The 16,820-nt window shown below is 39.4% G+C and overlaps 1 protein-coding gene across 2 annotated transcripts in view; it reads left to right on the forward strand.

Moving 5' to 3' along the window:
- SND1 (staphylococcal nuclease and tudor domain containing 1) overlaps positions 1-16,820 on the forward strand; it is a 422,256-nt gene that overhangs the window by 125,749 nt on the left and 279,687 nt on the right. The gene's annotated exons all lie outside the window — the stretch shown is intronic.

Below are 16,820 nucleotides of genomic sequence, written 5' to 3' on the forward strand. Positions count from 1 at the left end.
GGAATGGTGTGGAGGGGATTTGACAGGAGGCTAGATGTAAGTTTTGGAGTTTCTGTTCAGCCCATGGCCCTTGTGATTCTATGGTTTATAAATTCATGAAAATGACAAGACTGATTGATTTTACCATGGGAACAACACATTTGACCTATCTTTTCCTACATTCGTTCATTACAAGTGAGGTAGCTGGTTTTTGTTGAAGTTTGCCTTCACCATATGACAATGGTGTTTTTTTTCCCCCTTGTTCATTATACTGATCAGTATAATTGAATTATAGAATTCATCAAGAAAAATGGAAACTGGTTTATTGCCTATGATTCTGAATTTCCTAAGTCCAGTTATGCCAGGTTGGTGGAGCAAAGATAATAGCAGCGTTTTGGGCCTCTTAGGACTTAAGAAGGAGGAAATTTTTTTGTTCCTTTGAATTTTCATTTGGAATAGAAGACAGGGTCTGAACCTTATATACTGGTTTGATTTATAAGTCCTACTTTTTAATCCCAGGAATGACTTTTGGCTAGCCTTAGAGCAAATTAGCCAGATGCTTATATATTTGATAGAGCTTTCTCTTCTGTTATTAATCATTAAAGTAAAAGCAATCATAATGAAATGTCATTGCAGTAATAGTGAAAATATTCCAAAGCATGTTCAGATTTGTAATCTCAAATACATGAGAATGATTGCTTTGATTATTCACAGTAATTTCATACAGGAGAAACTCCCATGATATTGAAATTAGGGAATTATTTACAGAACCTAGACCAGATTCCCTTTTTCTACTTATATAATGAGTTCCCATAAAAGTTACCTGGGGTTTAGAGACTAGTTATCTAAGTTCTGACCAGGTGTTTGTTTGGTTGTTTTTGGTGTCTTTGTGATCAAGCTATAGTTCTGTGATCCAACTCAGAGCTGCACATCTTTTATAAAGGAAGGCAGACAATAGTTTCCTGCCCTGCCTGTCAGGATCCTCAGTGACTATTCTTAGTCTAATACCTATTTACCTGTCTGATTTCCTGTTGGTTTTTGATTGCCTGTCTCAGGCCAGTGAGATTAATTTAAGCACACTGACCTCCTTTGTGGTTGTTGAGGATGATTACCATTGAGGTCTAATTTGTTTTCCAGGGAGAAAAGGGAAATTAATTTTAAAAGATCTTAATCAGAATAGCATTTCCTATGATTATATGTGTATGAGTTTGAACACCAGTACTAGGGTCCTACATTCTGACATTAGCCTGCATGCTTTTTGCCAGGGACTTTGATAAGATACCTGGAATTCAGATGAGATGTGTAGTTCCTTTGAGATTAAGACACCTTTAAACAGCTTGGGGAGCTTATTTTTCTATTTAAACCTCATTCTGTCATAGGTTACAATCCTTTGGGTTATTAGTTTGCTGAAAATAGAACTTAATTGGCTACTGTACAAAATAATGATTTTTAATTTGGCAAGAGAGTCATAATTCAATCAGGCTGTTAGGTCTTTAAAGTTGTATGAAAATAAGAAAAGGTAACTAAAACCCCACTTGGACCACTGCTCCTCTGTAACTACAGATCTGTAGACTTCTTTTTGTGATTGTGGCTTGTACACACTGGAGCTTCTGACCATCATGTGTAGCTGGAGGGGGAAGTATCTGTCCCACCTCTGAGGAGTGTCAGTGACCATTTCATTGGCCTGGAATGAGTTTTTACAGCTGCTCTGCGTTTATTTGCTATAGAAATGCCAAGGACTACAACTGCCCAGCAGAGGCATTATCTTCTTCTTCTTGACTTTAGATTTTCCTATTTTGCTAAATGTGAGAGCGATCTATTGGGGTGGCATAGTAATGTTTTTGGCCAGTCATCTTCTCTTTAATTCAACAGAGATATGATATTTCAGGAGAGTGGGGACTTCTGGTAAGCATCTGCTTATAGAATACTGGGGAGGGAAATTCATTCTGGCTATATTTTCTCTAAAGGGTAGTTATCACTTCACCTTCTGAGGCATACGTGAGTCACTTTCCAGTGTGGTGCTCGTTTTCACTTGAGTGTGGACTGCTATGGTGACTCTTCCCAGCAGACATTGAACCAGATGTGCCTGCTATTACAGAAGTGAAGTCTGACAGCTGCAACCTAACCTTTAATATCTTTCTGCTATTTCAGCCACTTTAGACTTTTGAAGCCTTATTAGATATGAGCAATTTTTGCCCAAAGAAACAGGCTTCCTATTCCCAGTGATTGACAAGATACTGGTCAGCAGACAGTGATTAACAGTATGCTGTGATTCCCATTTTCCTCTGATGAGTATTGGTGGCAACAGACTAACAGCAGCTTTGTGCTATAGCACAGTCATTTGGTGTCACAGGGAGATAGATAGAATTCCTTCTAGTTTTAGCTTTTATATGCTTGCACTTTACTGTGAAAGATGTTGAGTGCTCTTAACACCTTGATATTAAGGTTGCCAAAACTAAAGGGATAAGCCAAGCATACTTGCGTGTTCCTCAGGACTCTTGTAGTGGCTGCACTTGGACTTTAGTTATTCTTTTTATTATTCTTTTATATTGTATATCCTTTTCAATCTTATATTGTATATCCTTTTGTTATTCTTTAACTTCATGTGACATTTCACGAAAGAAACTTCTCTTCAATCATCAAGTGTTTATTGAGCACCTACTGTGCCTGGATCTTTGTGCAGTATTGAAGACTTCTTAAATTTTCACAGATTTCGTTGTAACTTTACTCATGTTTTAAAATATTGGAATTTGAATTTGGGTAACTAGTTACTCGTTAAAATGGGAACATACACTCATTATTTTACTTTGATATTTTTGTATACTGGTAAGAAACATGTTAAATTGAAATCCTTGGATTCTTAGTAGATGTTTATGGCTTAATGCAACCATATCTAGATGGGTATTTCTAGGTATAAAGAAAGCAAAGCAAACAGAAAGAACTGACTTATGTTGAATTTCAACATGTGAGTTATATTGTGGTGACCCAGGCTCTTGATATATATTAATTGATTTAAACTTCAGATTATCATCTCAGAATTCTTCCTCCCCCCACTGGTGAGGCCTTCATCCTTTGTTTCACGTGTTGCACAAGTGTTTGGGCTCCCTGTTTCAAATGTCACTCTCCAGTCTGTTGTTCCACACTGTTGCTCATTTGGTCTTTGTGAAGTTCAAATCCCATCATTCTTCGTCCCAAAAAGTTTTCTTTGTTTCTATACTCCACAGGTTAACACCTATCTGGCAAACAACATTAGGCCCTCCTTGATCTGTCCTTGGCTCCTTGCCCGGCATCACTTCCTTTTTCAACTCTTTATCCTTCCTATTGCTTCTCTTATCCCTCCCTCTGGAGAACTGGACAAAAAAAGTGCCCCTCCTCCTTCTGACATCATTGCTTCTTAGCACAAACAACTCATTCCTCAGAAGTTAAACAAACAAGGGCACCTGGCTGGCCCAGTTGGTAGAGCTTGCAGTTCTTAATCTTGGGCATAGAGATTACTTAAAAATAAAATCTGTTAAAAAACAAACAAACAAACAAACAAACCCAACAACATATAATTTAAGAATAGTAGATAGGCCTTCAATCTGGAGTAGTTTACAGTACATTTGTTCGAGCCCAGACATCCCCCACGCCCCACCCTTGATTTTGTGAAAACTGGGGAAATCTTTACCACAGGCTGGTCCTAGTTCACAGACTTGTGTTTTCGAACCTCTTGTATATGTAGTAAAATTGGCAGAAAGGCCAGATATATGAGGATGTGAATGAAGCAGGGAAATTTTTTTTTTAAAAGGTTCTTTTTATTGAAATGGAGAGTATTGGGAGAGGATAGTTTTTAGAGAAAGCCATGAGCAGTGTGAGAGCAAAAAGAAAAAAAGAAAGCTAGTAATTATGAAAAGGAGGCTGACCTAAAGGAAGGCATTTTAATTGACCAGTGGAAGGGAGGGATGGGTTAGTCAAAGTAGAAATTAATTGGAAGATGAATAGCACATGGAAAAAGGGGGGAGACATGAAGCCCTCCTCCTGGATTGTTTAATGACTACTTGGAGTGGATTCCCGATTATACCGAGACAGAGTGATATTGATTCATCTTGTGAATTCTGGTGCAAGCTATTCAAAGAGGAAAGAAAGAAAATTCTTTATACAAGTTTATTAGTAGTGAGATGACATTCCTTTAAGAAATATCATCCATGGCGACCCTGGGGAACTCAGCCATCTAATAAGCCTTTTGGCCTAAAAGTAATTTAACAATTCTGTATCTTTCTGGGTGACTGAAATTGCTAGATGTTCGATAGTCGTGAAATTTTGTTAACATTCTTGCTGTTGAATTGATTTTTAATGTTTATTTACAAAACCTCAAATGTGTGTCCAAAGCCTTGAATGCTTTCCCAGAGCTATCCATTGTACACTCCCTAGATATGAAATATCAATTTTACAGGCTAGCGAAATGGTATTTAATGGTGGCTGACAGGATAGTGTTTAAGGACAATATGTATTTGGATACTTAAATTTTTCTATTATCTGACTCTTGGCACAGATCATTGAATTTAAGTTGTACTGAGATTGCCGAAGATCTGGCTGCCTTAATAGCCCAAGCTATGCTGCATGTTTGTTTAGTTTCGGGATCTTCCTTTGCCTTTCTGCTTTCTAAGCATATAGAAAATAAAATAAAACAGTTTTGGTTTCTACCTTCACATCTACTTGCATTAGAACAAATGTTTAAAAAATGTGAGGGACATTTTCAGGACGCTTCCTGAAGCCTGGGGCATACCAGTTTTTTTTGTGATTTGTTGACATCAGGTTTGTTTGTTTCTCTAATATTTGCCTTCCTTGGTTATACTTGAAGACCAAAGGTTTTATCACGTTTCACCTTAAAATTTTGAAGTTATTTGGTAAATCTACAGCTGTAAAGGATATTTTGTTTCATACCTATACATTTTATCTTGAATTTCTTTTTAAATTGATTACTGTATTTTAGGCATATGCAACGCCATCTTAATGACTCCTTGGATAATATACATTTTTCAATTAGATAAGTAAATGAAATCTTCTGAGTTACTGAGCATGACTCACTTAAAATCTCATTTGGAATGATTTCTCTTTCTACCCTTTGTTAACCATATATCCTGCTGGTTTGTGGCACTGGGACTTTGCACAGGAGGTAAACCATGAAGTTTAGTTTTGTGGCTAACAGCCCCTTCTCAATACAAAGACTGTGGATCTCTTTCCTTTTCGTTTTTCCTTTGATCTGTTTTTGGCTTCACTTTCATCCAGTGCTGTAGGTTTCTTAGCTGTTTATTTTTTCTTAGAAAACTGTGAGCACATGAGTTAAACTGCAGGGAATTTTGGAGTGATTTAATGGATGTGAATTCCTATACATAACCCATATGGGTTGTCTGAAGAAGAAGCCCCTTTATGATAGGCCCATATTTGCATATTTGCTTAGAGGATCTCCACTGTATCCTTGTGGTGGTGCCTGTGATACACAGTGTAAGCTTCCCATCTTTGCCATGTATCCATCTGCTCATCGGAACACTTTCTACTTACTCCTCTGCCCTTGCCACTCATAATTCTTAAATTATAACCTCAGTGTGGAATGGGGAGGGAAAATATCTGGTAGCATTGAAGACTATATAAACCTGTTGAGGAAATGGGATGAAAAGGAAGCAAAGCCATCATTGTTTTCTTAATCCCTTATATCCTCTCTCCTCTTGAACATTTTTTTTACTGGTGCTAAATTAAGTAATGATAATTTGTTAAATGTATGAGGATATAGTTTAAAGGCATTAGAAGTAGGAAGAGAGAAAGTATGTAGCTCCCCACTGTAATGTTCCTGGAATACTGCAAATAAAAATGACTATTGGTAAATCAATTTATGCTTTAGAAGCAATGGGAAAATACCTTTGTAAAGAAATGATTTTTAAAGTTTCTGTGTAGAGAGAAGAATCTTTTTATAATGCAAATAATCACTGTAGCATTTTTTCCCCCGGTTGGGCCACATATATATATATATATATATTTTTTTTTCCCCTCCTGTAAATTTCAATCTGTGCTACTTGATTTCAGTTTGGATTGATCAACTAAATGTTTGTGGATCGATAAAGAACATAGGACAAAGTGATGTGATTTACTAAGTTTGAACACATCACTATTTGGAGATTCAGTCTATGTTCTTTGAAAATAATCCCAGGCAAAAACTTTATTGCTAAAACCTAAATTTATCTTATTATTATTTTTTTAATGTTTTATTTTATTTTGAGAGAGCGTCAATGGGGGAGGGACAGAGAGAAGGGGTACAGAAAATCCAAAGCAGGCTCTGCGCTGACAGCAGAGAACCCGATGTGGGGTTGGAACTGAGGAACCGTGAGATTGTGACTTGAGCCGAAGTGGGATGCTTAACAGATTAAATCACCCAGGTAACCCGCTAATACCTACAATTTAAATATTTCCCGTGGATTAAGCCCCACTAAATTGTGTCTCATCTGTTCAAAATCCATGTAGATGGGGTCCTATTATTTTATATTTAAATTCTGATTTTGCAGTTTGAATAGAAGTTCTAGAAAAGGTTGGACAGATTTGAGGGGACAGTGGAGGTACTAAGGTTGTAGGTGATAATGATTGTGGTGAGGGGTGGGGCACAGTTTCCTGTCACTACCTCATCAGTGCCTGGTTCTCTCTGGTATTTCTAGTATTGGACAGAGTTGACTTTGGATTTTTAAGGGTATATGGCTTTGTTGACAGGGATATTGGTTATTCATTTGAGTTCTTCGAGAAACTATTGATTAGTGTTGATATTTTAATTTCTTACAAGTGTTTCTTATCTGCTTGCAGATAAGAAGGCATCTCTACTTTTGAAATGTGTTTCTTTTCTCTCTGTTCTTCCTGTCCTGCCTCCCTAGCTCCCAATTTGGATTAAAACTTAAACAGCCTAGGCCTGGAAGACAGAAGACATTTACACAGTTGCAGATTTATTATCTTTGGATTTTTAAAAATTAGCTTTTTAAAGGTTCCCTTTACATTTTTTAAGTTTCCAAGTAGTGCCCATATCTCTGCAGACTGAAGGAGGGGAAGGCAAAGGAGTTACACTCATCAATACATTTTCTGAACAAATCTGTCTTCTGTTTCCTTCCATGACCTGATTTAATGAAGATATTTTCACCTCAGAGGACCATCTCAGGAGTACCATATAGTGTCATTATTAGGTGAATGGGTGTGGGTTTTGCCCTTGCTTAAATGGGAGTGTTACATCATGGCATATTTTCAAGGAGTCATAGGGAATTGACCCATTTTATCTAACAGTTAACACACTGATGGGCATTTATAGCTAGAAGGAACATCATTTAGATCCAGCCACTTCCCCGCCCCAGAGGAGGAAATTGAAGCCCAGAGAGATTAAGTAATTTTATTCAACAAACATTAATTGAGCATGCACCATATGTTAGACCCAGTACTAGGTGCTGGGGGCTACAGTGATGAGTAAGTGTAAGTCCCTCTTGGAGATAAATACATAGTGCTTAGATCATACAGTTTGTAATTAACAGGTCAGGAAGTAGAATATTTATGAATCCTTCATATTCAATCAAGTCTTTCTATATTAATATGATAAAAAAATAATGTCATCCTTCTGTTCATTCTTCTACTTTCATTAAATCCTTTAATAAAGATTTTCATTTATTTATTTTTAGAACAAAGTTCAGCATTCTCTCTTTGACTTCAATACTGCTTAGCTCCCACTCTTTCTTGAAAGATTAGTGTACAGTAACCATCTACATTTATTCAAGCCCCTAAAATCGGACCAAAAGTACTCCAGCTGAAGTCATCGCCATGTCTAGTTTTTATCTTGACGCATGTATTGTCCTATCTTCTTAAAACTTTCCATTGGGTTATTGATGCCCTGATTGTCCTACCTCTTTTCCTTTTTAATTTCCCTTAGAGTTTCATCTGCCCACTTCTTATTCCCCAAGTGGGCCATATGTTTGCAGAACTTCTAGAAACTGGTCATTCTTCAAGAGTTAGGGTTCTTGAGGAGAGGTTATTCTAGCTGTCTGACCTTTTTAAGATTTTAGGTACTTCCATCTCTTTTCATACCACCTGGTTCCCAATCCTGTAATGTTATGCTTTGCATACCAAGTTTTCTTTGATTTTTTTCTCAAGAACTGGGGCCATTTTCTCCAGAGACTGGCACGTGATAATGATTTTTAAAAATGTAGTTTATTGCAGAATGATTTCTCCCTGGCTCAGGCCACCCCTCCCTTCTCCAGCAGTCCGTCCCTCTGTTTCTCTTTCCAGCTCTCTGCTGGGCTCTATGAGCTGTGTTGCTGCCAGGAAACAGCTTGTGGTGGTTCTCTGTTAATGGTGGATTTATAGTTTTATGAATTGCCAGTATATTAAGTAAGAAGCTTAAACACAACCCTTAGTTACACTCAAATCGATTGGCAAACCTTTTTTAAAAATTCATAAATTATACGTGCATAAACTTGAGCCTTCATCTGTCTGATTAAATCTGCATTCGTAATTAGTGTGAGACAAACGAAATTTTTTACAGCTAAAAGAAGGGTGTTTCCAGTTCTCACTATGGTTGAGAATATCCTACATGATGGTATTTTTTCCATACGTAATTATAACCTAAACATTTATGGTACATTTGTCCTGGGCAGCACTCCATCCTACAAAGGACAGTTTCTGTCCTTAAGGAAATATAGTGTACTGTAATTTAAAAAAAAAGTATGCAGATTGATTTTCCCCAATGCCTTGTTAATGTGGCCATGATAGTTCTTTTGGGCCTGTTATCAAGCTGATCCATTTGCTGAGTTAGAGTATTTTTCTCTTGCTCCTCCACTTTGTTTGGGTTGCTGACCCTTCATCCTTTGCTCTACGCTTGTCCTTGATTAAAATTAGATCAATAAAGCTAAATCAAGGTAAAAAGCGGAATTTCCTCAGGAGTATAAGGGATCATATATTACAATTAAACTGTTGAGAAGGAAATATTAGATGGCTTTTTGTTTTATTTTTACTTACAGCCTTTTATTTCTGATTAGGACTGATAAACTCAATGGGTTATTCCTTGTAGTTTGAAAGTATGGAGGGAGGTGAAATGGATCTTTAAGCTGGTGTTTCTGAATTTTTTGTTTTGTTTTGTTTTCCTGTAACCTCTTAGTCTTGGGTTGTGTTCAAATCTCAAAGATTTATTAGGTGAACATTCTGTAGCTAAGTGGCAAGATGTTCTGGCTTCTCATTAGCGGTGACCCTGGGTAGTTTTCTCATATTCAGCAACATTTGTTAGGAGCCACCCAGCATTCTTGTCACCGAGTGGTGAGGCCGAGCTGGAGTTCTGGGTGAGGAGGTCACCTTGCATATATCTCTCTAGGTTGGGGGGCAGGGGGAGTGCTTTGTAGGGAATGCTCAGGCTAATTGTGATTTCCCTCTTCTTTTTGTACACGAACTCTACTCTTACAGGACAAAATGCTTAGTGGTTGGAAGAAGGAAAATGGCTTTTTCTCCTTCCCTAAAGAAGGAGGAGCATACGGGGTCCTTATGCCTTGTGATAGGATCCAGTAGCTATGCATTGTGGAATCAGAGTTCAGCTTTTGCCCCTGGCATTTTCTACTGGTGGGACCTAGGGTGTAAATTACACCGAGCCTCATTCCCTTACTCTGTTGAATTAATTGTTTTTGAGGATTAAATACAGTTGGTTTAAAAAGGTGAGTATGATGCGGTTTTAACCTGGAGTTATAACCTATGAGATATAAGAAGTCTATGTACTGACTTGGGAGAGATGTGCCATGAAAAAAAAAAAAGAATATTTGGTTAGAGAGCTCAGAAAAGGTTTCCTGATAGGGGTGGATGGCATTTGAACATGGCCTTTCAGAATTTTTGTCATTTTAGTAAGATTCTTTTTTTATTTTTTTTATTTTTATTTTTTAAAATATTCATTTATTGTTGAGAGACAGAGTGTGAGCAGGGAAGGGGCAGAGAGAGAGGGAGACAGAATCTGAAGCAAATTCCAGGCTCTGGGCTGTCAGCACAGAGCCTGATGTGGGGCTCGAACTCAGGAACTGTGAGATTGTGACCTGAGCTGAAGTCAGATGCTTAACCAACTGAGCCACCCAGGTGCCCCTGTAAGCAGATTCTTTAGTGCTGAGATAGCAGTCCCATCCAGGCAGAGGATATAAAAAGAGGAAGAGAAGATTCTATTGTGGTTCTTGTTCAGGAAGGAAACAGTTTGGGATATAGTTGTTGGGATGAGAACTGGGCTAACATGTTTGATTATACCCATAAATAGTGACCCAGTAATCTCTCTCTCTCTTTTTTTTTTTTTTTTGTTCCCCTAACCAGAGATCTGGATTCATATGTAAACTCTCATGTTAACTTGGAATTTGATAGCATGCTGATGTTTCTCCCAGATTATAGAAATCAGTCTGTTGCCTTGAATGAGCTCTAGTTTTTTCTTGTGGTAAAAAACCCCTGACTTAAAATTTACCATCTTCTATATTTTTTAAGGGTACAAGTCAGAAGGGTTAAGTATATCCACATTGTTGGGGGACAGATCTCTAGAAATTAATTTTGTAGAATTGAAGCTCTATGCCCATTAAATAATTTTCCCCCTTTCCCCTCAGGTCCCTGGTAACCAGTGAGCTCCACTTTTTTTTTTTTTTTTTTTTTGGCTGATGACATGAGAGAAGTTTCTAGAATCCATTCAGTAACCTTCTATGATAAAATCTATAATGTCAAATCTGGTGTTATTTTTCTCATTCTTCCATCTTGCTATAGAAATATGACATGTTGTTGGTGTTCTATGCCTGTGAGTCTGGCCATGCCTACTAGCCCTCACTTTATTCCATTCCTCTTTGTGCTGTAGCAACCACCTTGATACACTGAAGGTTTTTACTTTTCCATCTTTACTTACCATGATCCCAACGCATGAAACCATGAATGTAGCCTTGCCGTAGTTGAGCTTTTTAAGATCACAAGAGGATTCACTATACAGAAGAGCATTTAACAACGTATCAGGTAGAAAAAGGTTTAGGGTACATTGTTCTCATTGCTTAAATTTTATGTTAACTTCATGGATTAGGCATGTACTGGCTTAGAAATCCCTTTAGTGTACTGTTTGTGTTACCAGCTAAATCTTTCAAGCATTTCTCTCCATCATCTGTTTTAACAATGGAAGCCTTTCTTGTGCACCCCTTCCATTTTTCTTGTTTTTTTACATTGTAGATGGTCCTGATATGTGGGCACTGCCGGGTGCCAGTAGTCTAGAACAGGTCAGAGACAGTATTCCCTGGGGAAAGTGTTGGTTAAAGAGACTGGAACTATCTGGTGTTTGCACGTTTCTTTGTCCAATTATATAGTGAAGAGGCTTTTGGCCATTGTCTTAGGGGATGGAAACCATACCAGTTATTTTAGCAGATAAACCTGATATAAGAAATTATTAATCAGGTATGAGAATACTAAAACGGCAGAAAGAGAGCACTAAGGCTCACATAGTGGTTGGTGTTCATTATAAGATGCACCTACCACCTGTAGGGCTGGGAGGACAAATAAGAGACCAGAATATGAAAACTTAGAAATTTGAAGGATGGACCCATTGGAAGGGGGACACAGACCTCTGTTGAGCTGAGGTTTGTGTCTCTAAACTTGAAGGAGAAACACCACGGAGCTGGGACCCAGCTCTGCCAGGAGGGGCTGCCAGTTGATCGGTTCTGGAGAACGTGAGGAGGTGTGCTGAGACTTCTTCTGGGAGCGTTGGGAAAACTGTAAGCTGGAATCAGTTACCGCCACTGGAACAGACCACCATTGCTGAGAGGAGGAAGTGTGGCTCTGGAGTAGCCGACAGGAATAGGAAAGAGTTTGTCCCTTCTTCCTGTCCATTCTCCTGCTAACATCCCCTACTGGCAGAGTCTAACAGGGAACCAGCTGGCAAAGCAGAAACGTGCTTTGGCAGTTTTCCCATCTCAGCATCACAAAGTGGAATTTAAAAAAGGTTAGATTTAAAACTGAGTGACAGTAGGTTCGTAACTGGCACAAATAGTGCATCCAACTTCCTTAATCTCGATGAGCTTCCCGGGAGCTGGTGGCTTTGGGTGGGCATGCAGTACATGTTGAAATTAATTGACCTTTTCAGGTCTGTGGGGGATTGAGTGTGGAACCAGATGGGAGCGAAAAGCCTGTGGGTAATCTGTCAGTCTTGCCACCTCACTGGTATCGAGGCAGATGAAAGAGAGGAAGTAGTATGGGCTCTGGGGCCAGACAGCTCTTTTTTGGGATCTTCTGCTCTGACGTGTGTTGTCTTGGGCATGTTTTTCCTCTGGGTGTCTAACCTCTCAGTTGAGCAAAGCTAGTAATTCCAGTTTAATTGGTTGCTGTGGGGATTGGAAACGAGTTTTAAAGTACCAAGCACACAGTAGGCATTCACATCTTTGGGATGTTTATTTTTCTTTTTAACAAAGTGTTGTAGAAATTCTGGAGTGGAGCCAGCCCCTTGTGTTGGGGAGTGAAGTCAGAAGGTCAGCACTAGGAACCGCATGTTGTGGTCACAATGGGATGGTGATGTGATTGACATAAAAATGTTGTTAAATAGGCACGGTTAAAGTTTCATTTATCAATTTAGAGTGACATTACATAATACAGGAGCTTAAACTGCATTCTCAGTGACCAAGATACCAGCCTCGGATCCACGACACAAATGGCCACGGATGACAACTAGAGTTGCAGACAGAGTGGGAGGCTCCCCACCCACACCCTCTTTTACCTGACTCTTCTGGGGATCTGGTCACTTGCCTGTTTGTTCATCAGGTGCAAATGGCTGGTACAGAATAACCTCAACCCCTTCCTGACTGTGTTAATTCCAGATTGGGTGAAAGTACAGTCTCTTTCCTAGCAGCAGCCTCTAGAGGTCTGGATTCCATTTTGTCAAGGTCTCCTCCTGCGGTAGGGCAAGGTATAATGTCTACATAAAGAAATTGCCTTGCCAGTTTGGGGCTGGACATGCATGTCTGTGCTGTTCATAGGGCTGGGAACTTGATTTGTCCATATTTCTCCATGGTGGTAGTGGGTGATAAATGTTGTAGTTTTCTGATTGATGACAGGTAGACCAGAGAGTAAAAGAGAGTCATCTTCGTTCTGTAGGGTTAGAATGATATCTGTCCTGAAAAGTCACAGGCCTCATTTTAGTGAATGAAACCCAGACGGAGAGTACTTTGAATTTGGTGGATAAAATATGTGGCACTAGACCTGACAGCCTGATTTAGACCTTGGAGTGATGCAACTGGCAAGTCAGAAACTCAGTGTCTAAAGGGAGACCTTAAGCTGCTCACTTACATAATTCAGTCTGGGGTTTTGAAATGCACCGCAATTTATTGCACAAATTTGACTGGAAATCTGGCTCAATTGAAGGTTCCACTGGCACTAGCTAAATAATGGTGTCCTATCCAGCATCATTTTCCCTCTGTGTTGTTCCAGGAAGAAACTTTAATAATTATTTTTTAATATGGTGAAGAAGGAAAGGCATTCACAAAGAAACCTTTCTCTAACAAAAAATTATCTTCTGACTGGGCTTCCCTAATCGTGTGGTCTGTTACAGAGAAAATTGGTTTCCTATTGTAAGAGATTTATTTTCTTTTCCTCCTTTTCCTTCCTCCTCTTCTAGAACTGTGGGAGGGCTTGTGGCACATCACCGTGCTGGATGGGTTTCATCTGGCATGTAGCCTGTACTTTAAGTAACGGGGTTGTCTCTTCGGAGGGCATCGGCTCTCCATTTTTAGCCTGGGATGAAGGGTAAGAAATGTGGGAGAAGATTTCTCCATTACTAGAAAACATGATTTGGGGCCAACTGGTTAATTATGAGCTTCCAGTGAAAAGGAAAGCAGTTCCAGAAGGGAAGAGCCAGTTGTGATATACCGGTCCCTGCTGGCTTCCGTTACCTCGTAGACCTCCAGGCCTGCTTTTGTCCTTGAAGATTCTTTCTCCCTGCTCCATTTTCCCTTCTGCCTTTAAACTCTGGTTTCTTATTTGCAGACGTTTTGTGTTCCTTCCATCGAAGGGGTTTCCCATGTTAACATTGATTCGTGTTTGTAATCGATCTTCAGAACTACTAGCTCAGTAGAAAGAGGCCCTGCTAGAGAGTCACTGATTGTTTTTTATTTCCTCCCCGCTCCATTTGCTCATTTGAACAGCACACAGAGTGCGTCATTCAGCATAACTTTGCACCTGTTAGGATTGTCGCACATCAGTCTCCAGAACACAGGAAGGGCCCTGCGGTCTTCCTGGGCCTTCTCTTTTCTTCTGTCTCAACCATCACAAAGCCCACCCCAGCACATGCCCTTGCCTAGGCTTACGTTTAATCTCAAATGTATGAATTTGGGGCGGGACACTGGTGCTTTCGATTCCACATTAGGAAATCTGCTTTTATATTGTAAGTTTACTATCATTTATTTTTGTGTTGAGCTGCCACACTTGATATTTTTAAAATATCAGTTCAGTTTTACTTAAATTCTGAATGGTACTGTAGGTGTGCTCTGATTTCTCGTAACCATTAGCTAATGATCCAGTGTATTCTTTTACCCACAAAGATTGTAAGTAATAGAATTCATTGTGTCACACATGCAGAGAGAACAGAAGAATGCTTTAAATCCTTAGCCAAGTCAAAAGAGGGCAGACTGATTTTGGATTTTGTATATTTGTTTTTTTCTAACATTACACGCTGCGAATTAGAGTATTACTTTTGCATTACTGCTTACAGAGAGCCTAGATTTTATATTTGTACAGTGAGATATCTAGCCTGGAACATTTTTAATCATTATTCAGTAATAGAATTTGTGGAGTATAGCATATTACTTGGTAATATTAGCCGGAAGGTAGAGACATTAGAAATAGCTCATATTCAAGTAGTGCTCTATGAGAGGCATTCATTCTGCTAACAACGGTATGAACCTACAGTGATATTGCCCTGCTCCCCCCCACCCTTTGTAAATTCACTTTGATATTTATTAACCAGTTCCATTTATTCCTATAATTGCAAGAACTGTAGGGGCGCCTGAGTGGCTCAGTCAGTTAAGTGTTCGACTTGTCTCAGGTCATGATCTCACGGTTTGTGAGTTCAAGCCCCATGTCGGGCTCTGTGCTGACAGCTCAGAGCCTGGAGCCTGCTTCGGATTCTGTGTCTCTTCCTCTCTCTGCCCCTCCCATACTCATGCTCTGTCTCTGTCTCTCAATAATAAATAAACATTTAAAAAAATTTTTTTAAATAAAAAATATTGTAAGAAGTGTAGTTTGAGTTTAAAAAAATAAATCTTTTATTCCCCCATTTTATTCTCTCAGCATGTTGAATTTTCTAGGAATATGGCACTATGCTAGGCACTTTCTGAGCAGTATGAAGATCTTTTTTCTCTTATAGCGATCTTCCCTCATGTGGTCTGGTAGGGAAGATAAGACCTATATGGAGTAATTAAATTACGGTAATACAAGGCAGAAAGTGATTAGTGCTGTAACTTTGGCGTATCTCTTCTGTCTCTTGACATTTTAACTCTTGTTAACATCCATGTTAGATGTTGTAAAACTTAACTCAGCTAAGTAGCTTTGCTTCTCTGTAGCACTGAAAGTATAGATTTGGTTTTCCCGTGGAATTTATATTACCTGAGATGTTCCTTGATTGTGAACTTAGAGTTGCTTCAATTTGTACTAATATATCTATCCCTTGTATGATTTTTACAGAGTTTTGAAATAATTTTGCCTGCTTTTCCCTCTTTTCACCTGCGTAATGCCAGGTAATTCTTAAATTGCTGATTCTTCAGAGGAAACTGAGGCAGATGAGCAGCCAGGAGCTGCTGGTGCCAGAATCATTGTTTAGAGCCCAGCTTTTTATTCTATTGATCAGCAGCAAGCTGCTCACTTACTCTTGATCATTTCTTGCCATCAAATGCTTGAGGAATGTTTGAATTCAAGGTCCAGGGCAGCCCTTTCGTCTCTGACTTCAGGAATAGTGAACTTGAGCTTTGTTCTCTTCAAGGATCCGATGCCCTTTCTGTCTCATTATCCAAGTCTTATCAGCAGAATCCTCACTATTCCTCTAGGAAAGGTGGCACAGACGTAGTTCCCCCTTGGAGCAGACTTCTATTTTCAGAGCAGTCGGTGAGTGGGGGAAAAGATTTTGCCCTCTTACTTGTTGGAAGCCGTCCTTGTGCGAGGAGAAGATGACAGGGCAGGACTCCAGAGTCTTTTTTATTTTCAGTTTCTTCCCGGGTCTGGGACCAGCTCTGCTGTGGGTTACACAGCTTCTTCCTTGTGAGCACTGGTGTTCTCACCTTGTGAGCACTGGTGTTGAGGTCTGTGAGGGGTAGTGCTGTTCCTTTATTTCACTCTCTCCTATGCCTGCAGAAGTATTTGTAGCTAAGTGAAGGGACCCCATATGGTTTGCCGCTTGGATAATGGTTTTGGAGCATCTTAGAGCCTTTACCGTATTTATTCTTAAAGTCTTGACAGGGTCTTGGGGGAAAAAAGGACCTGATGTTTGGCCTCCCTCCGTACACCCTCCTTTCCCTCTCTCGGCCTTACTGCATCTGAGCAATAAATAGCAAGTACTTCTGAAAATGCTCCTAGTTGGCTAATGTAATTGAGTAGAAGAAGAGTCTCCAGAGACATTTTCCCCCCTTTCATGATGGTCTTGAAAATGGTACTTTAATTTGGGGATGTGCAAGTTCCTGTGGAACATAATCATATGCTATGCACTGCAGATGACGGGTGAGTCCCTTCAAGGACATGAGGCTGCCTAAATATGCTCTGCTTCTTTCCCTCTTTGGATACTGTGAAGCCGTTTTCCTGGCAGGTTGCCAGAAGACATTTGTAACTCG

This window comes from Felis catus, chromosome A2, assembly GCF_018350175.1.
Source record: "Felis catus isolate Fca126 chromosome A2, F.catus_Fca126_mat1.0, whole genome shotgun sequence".
NCBI classification, from domain to species: Eukaryota; Metazoa; Chordata; class Mammalia; order Carnivora; family Felidae; genus Felis; species Felis catus.